This window comes from Thermobia domestica, chromosome 5 (assembly GCF_964235325.1).
Source record: "Thermobia domestica chromosome 5, izTheDome1.hap1.1, whole genome shotgun sequence".
Classification (NCBI taxonomy): domain Eukaryota; kingdom Metazoa; phylum Arthropoda; class Insecta; order Zygentoma; family Lepismatidae; genus Thermobia; species Thermobia domestica.
In genome coordinates, this window is record NC_137458.1 from 206160025 (window position 1) to 206166024 (window position 6000).

General features: G+C 33.4%; 1 protein-coding gene across 1 annotated transcript in view; it reads right to left on the minus strand.

Moving 5' to 3' along the window:
• LOC145685372 (glutamate-gated chloride channel alpha-like) overlaps window positions 1–3328 on the minus strand; it is a 198619-nt gene extending 195291 nt beyond the window's left edge. The window contains exon 1 of the mRNA XM_081757761.1: window positions 1754–3328. The gene's annotated coding sequence lies outside the window, so the exon portion shown is untranslated. The remainder of the gene's footprint in view (window positions 1–1753) is intronic.
• Between the last annotated feature and the right edge of the window lie 2672 nt (window positions 3329–6000).

Here is a 6000-nt window from a genome sequence, read left to right on the forward strand (position 1 = left end):
AGATGGCCATGTAAAGCGTGAGGACACCTTATTTATGATCTTTTTAATTCCCATGTGACCTCCAGGTACTAAAGAATTATGGGTGTACTCAAGAATTGAATTTACTAATGAAGAAGGTACAACAGCTCTGAAACCTTGTCCAGCTTTACCTTTCGTTTGTTTTAATCAGATATTATTTTGCAATTTATAACCTCTTACCTCCTGTTTATTCTCTAGTTTGGTAATAATTTCCTTCAGTCGAGGGTCTTTCCTTTGATGGTCTTTTAAGGGAATACTGAAATCAGGGTACTTCCAAAAATTTACAAAAGACACATTTACACTTTTACCATGATCTTTAACAAGTTTTACAGTATTTTCATCTTTAGTGTAAAATTCTAAATGATTTCCAACACGGCTGAGAAAATCAGCTATACAATTTACCATCGTCCGGATATGGACTGTTCTAAATCTAAAACAAGCTAGTTTTTCAAAAAGTGTTGCATATCGCCGTTGACGTTTAAGATTAGTTAAAAGCCCAGACAAACTTTTACTATCACTCCACACCACAAATGGATTAAATAAATAGTACCCAACCATTCTAAGCAGAGTTAAGGACTTAAATTCCAATTCATAAACATTCTTGCTCCAATCAGTAGGTGGAATAGCTTTCGAGAACATAGAAACAGGTTTTAAATTATCATGTTCATCATACTGACTTAAAACTCCAGAAAAATGACGTAAACTACTATCCGAATGGACAACAAAACCAGAATTCATATCAGGGACTTTCAAAATTCATCTTTTAAATTTTGAAGTGCTCTCATGATCTTTAGTCCACTTAAATGTTCTCTTAGGAGAACCGAATTCATGTAATGGAGCAATTAATTCTGAGTAATTTCTTAAAAATTTTGAATAAAAGGCAAAAAATGAACAAATTTTGCTAACAACTTTACGATTTTTAGGTTTTGGTATCCTTAATTGCCTTAATTCTTTCAGGGTCTATACTCATAGTCCCCTTTTCAAATCGAAATCTTTAATATTTAACAGAAGTTTGAAAAAGAAATCTTTTCTCAGGGGTAACAATTATACCACATTTTCTCAAACGAGAAAAAAACTTCCTAATAATTTCTTATGGCTCTCGACATCAGAGCTAAACAGGAGAATATCATTATTGAATATCTAGATTTTTACCAATTAACCCATCAAGTACCTTACTCATCAAATTACTCAATACAAAGGATCTATTAAAAACCCCATATGACAGACCTTAAATTGATAGATTTTATTTTTTGTCACAAATGCCGTATAAGGACGTTTGTCTTTGGTCAAGGGCAATTGGAAGAAAGAGGATCTGAGACCAATTTTGCTAAATAAAGTATGATTAGAAATGCTAGAAATAACATTCTCCATATTAGGAGACGGAAAGTTATTACAAATAACTCGTTTGTTAATTTCGCCATACACCACGACCAAACGTCTACTATTATCTGAATTCTTAACATGAAAGCAAGATGAAGGGTGAAAATTCAACCATTTCTACTATATCATCCTTCTCAAGTTCTTCAATAAATTGTTCTAACTCTTTCTGTTTAAACGTAGGAAAATTGTAAGGTTGTTGCCTAAAGGGTGTCTTATCACTTCTATTTTATATTCAAAATTTTTAACATGATCAATTTTCTGGGTGATTACATCCTTATAATTTTCTAAAAGTTCATTAACATATATCTGTAAGCTAGGATCCAACTGTAAAAGTTCAGGAGAAACTGATAATTACCTTGTATTTCTTCCCAGTTTAGGATGAAGAACAGAGAGGTCATAATAAACCTCCAAATCCGGGTCTGTTTCATTCGGAACAACAACCTTGGACGTAGAAGCAGCAGTTTCCAGGAAATCGTGCGGTTGTAAATAATTAGCAGCTGAGGTACTAGTGGTGGACAATGTTTTCAGCGATCCTAGGTTGCGTGTTGGTGCCCAACACGATCCTCTCCCCTAGAAGTAAACAAGGAAGAGCGAGAGGTTTCCATAGACAACTGAGAGGCATCCAGAATAGGAACGCTTCACCTCCTATTTTGTACTCGATATATGTTGTTAAGTATGTCTATAGTAGCACAGTACTTAGTGTGAAAACAGTTTCCCAGTAAGATATCAAAATCATCACAGTCAATACTATAAAACAGTTCAGAAAATTGCTGCCGTCCCATTCGAAAATAAATACGCACTCTCTGGTTACCGAAATTTTCGTGTTTCCAAGACCCGTGGTTTGTACATTCATATTCTCCACTTTCAAACGACACATAGTACGTAAATGTTGAAAATAACGCTAATATAATTACTACTACTACCGGTATCTATTAAACAAAGAACAGCTTTACCTTTAATATAAATCAATACAGAAATTAAATTCTTTAACTATTTTCCATGAGATAAAGACATACTAGATTCCGTAGAATCTCCAATTTCTTCATCCTTTACATTTAACAGTGATTGGGATTGAGCACCGTGTTCTCTATTGAAACTGTCAGAAATATTAAATTTTCTCGTATTTCCAAATGAAGAAGAATTTATTTTCGGGCCTTGATAGTTATCGCTTATTTGCAATCTACTGGCTCTGTCTCCTTTATAACCCAAATATTGATCACAAAGTTGATTAACATAATTTTTTTGATAATTGAAATACTTGATTTCGCATGCTACGAGCATTCAACATATGGGGAGGTTTCCGGGATGGTACGTGGTCTCGTTTGTCCCCGGTGGTTCGGTTTCTTAACCTATAATAATCTATTTTATAACGAAATAAGGTATCATACCTAGCAGCTAAAGTCAATAAATTTTCAAAGGTAGTAGGTAGTCCATGTTCTACTAAAAATTCATGTGTTTGAGGAGTAACCATATTCACAATGAGACTACAAATATTATTTTCATCAAAATTCATATCAAGGACGTTAATGATAGTGTCTCTTCTTCACTCATAGTAGTATCAAAGTAAAGTGTCATGTACTGAGTTCTAGCTATAGTAGAGATGAAGCGCAACATTATTCTTTTACAAACTGTCTCCCATGCGAGGGAACTTATAACTAAAGATTGTACCATCTTCTGAATTTCCCCTTTCGTACGAGAAAGACAAGCGAAAAGCACCAAATCCAATGGGAAATACCGTCCCCTGAGACAACTGTCTAATTGTGTCAAAAATTTAAAGGTTAAATCAGTATTCCGAACATCTATCACAGGTAGATTATTAATTTCTTCCATTTGAACCTTATACATACCGTCGGAGGCATGCTTCGAAATTAAAATCTGAAATTACGGGTTAGTGGAGGTACATTTACTGTCCTTCCATCCCCTCGTATATTTGTAACTCTGCTCCCCAAATTTGGAGAAGCACACTCATTATACGGCCTACTATTAGCTTCATTGCCAAATAAAGGATTCTCATAATGATATCCCAAAAATTCATCGCTACTCGAGCTAGACTGTTCATTTTCATATTCAAAACCAGTCTTCCTTTCATTAAACTGAACCATTGTACTAAATTTCTCAAAACTATATAACGGGAGGAAAAGAATGACACAAGTACACAAATACACAATACTATTATGGGGAATTTTATATTCACTGTCATCTGTTATTAATTACAATCTATTTTCCTCCAACATTCTCGTGCCATTCCCATAACTGACCATTTTTGTAACTAGCAACCTGCCATAAATGTTACAATAGGTACATCAACTTTTAAGGTTTTCTCCTAATTATTTCCTTATTGTAATATTGTACCATATTGCAAGAAATAGCACAGAATGTGCTAGGTATCTTTATTAATTATATATGTGTTGCGTAATAATCACACATATAATTTATGTCTCCAGAAATTCTGAGTACTAGCTGTTTTGCACTCTGAATTATTTAGCATTAAATATTAATCTGAAATTAATCTATACAAAACAACCAGCACGGAAAATTAAAGGACACACATCGGGTGAGCGCGTATATTTGTTGGCTATATAGCAGGTTACCATTTATAGTTGCAATTACTACAATTCCACTTTCCAAAAATATAACAACTTTATTATAACAAAAGCAAATGCATTAACACGTAACATTCATGAGTTTATATAGCACTCGACTTCACTTTAGTCAATCGTTCAAATATCAATTGGAGGTAACAAGTAGCTCTTAACTTTTTTCAAGTTTGTTTGACAGGTAACGAAAAGTATAAAATCCCCAGACCAAAGAACAATAAAGGAATACGTGCATATATTTCTCTCATTAATAATAAAGCTACTTATGTCCTAACTTCCTCATTATGACTTTTGCTGCCTTTATTTTAGAAGTTAAAGAAAAAATACAGTTATTTCCAATAAGTTAGGAAACAGCAAACTCAGCTCTTCGTTAGCTGTGTAATCTAAAGATACGAGCTTATTTAATCTTAATTCTTATATCTTACTCTTTGCAATGACAAGACAATACGAAAGAAGAAACAGTATTATAGTTATATTCAAGTGATACTTAAAACTACCATACAAACCCATACGAATCATTCATTTTCCATAACATTTTCACTCTCTTATTTTTGTCTCAAAATTTGAAAAGAGAAAACTATTTTAGTGGTTAGTTTTGCCAAAATTCTCCTTTAAATCAAACTTCAAATCAATTCCAATCCATAATCACATATTAACACAATTACATTTCACTCTTCCCTATTATCCTGTCGCAGCAAGTTTCGTTCGAACTACACTCAAGGTAGTTACTTAGCACATTATGCCATTCGCTTGCTGCACACTCCAGAAGAGCGAAAAGGCAAAACTAGCGCCATGCAGTGGGAAGTATGAAAACTTCCAGCGATAGGTAACTCAAGGCCAACTGGCACTGCGTTTAAAGCTGATACTCTTATTGTCATTGACTATGGATATTTTATTAACAATAAATTTTTAACAAAAAAATGTATTATTCGACTAAACGCAACACAAAATCCCCCCGCGGAAGACTATAAATTTCTCCTTCCAAAAACAATAACTAAACAATAGGAGAATTATAATTTTTTGTACATTACCAATTATCTTCCAATATATCCTCTTACAATTTTTTCCAAAAATTGAAATCCTTTACAAACAACACTTCGACGTACACAAATGATGATGATGATGACTAGCTCTACAACCTCTCCTAGTCCTTAACTCACGTGAAGATTTTTTCTGCAGGAAAAACAATTAAACAAATACAACAAGAATTCAAACATTATTATATACAAAACAATTAATTTAACTACAAATTCCAGTCGAGTTAAGAGATTTTTAAGACGATTTTAAACATTTAGGACATTCAGAACATGGTTTTGAGGTACATTATATGGTTTACAAAAACTTACATGTCTCTTCAACCTAATAGTAGGATTCTCTACATTTTCTAGCCAAACCGTGTTCTGTGTTGGTTTGCTTAGTACAACAAACGGGCAATCCTAAGGAGGCGATATTTTGACGTTAAAGTGTTTCTCCACAGATAATTTCATCATTCTTTTAAGTAATACAAGATCTCCAATATGTATATTAACTGGGATATGTTTCTGTGAATACATTTTCTCACTTCGTTTCCAAGCATTATGAATGTTACTACTTATGGTAGCAAACTTCTCTTCTTTATTTTGATCATCGTCAAGAATTTCAAGATCTAACAACCATTTTATATCTAAAGGATGATAAATTTTCTCACCATATAAATTTCACTAGGCGAAAACCAAGTTATTTCGTTCATGATAATAATGATAGTGAACGCGATTTTAGTTAACAATTGGGCCCATATACTCTGTAATTTATCAACATACGCACGAATCAAGTTCTTCACTGACCTTACTGTCCTTTCTGCTTTATTCGGCGACGGGTTATAAGGGGATAATCTAACATCCTGAATACCATAAGAATATAGGAACTGAGTGAAGAAACCTGACATGAAATATGAAGCGCCATAGTGTAACACAGAACCAGGAAACCCATATCTCAGACAAATCTAACAGTTTATTACAAATTGTTT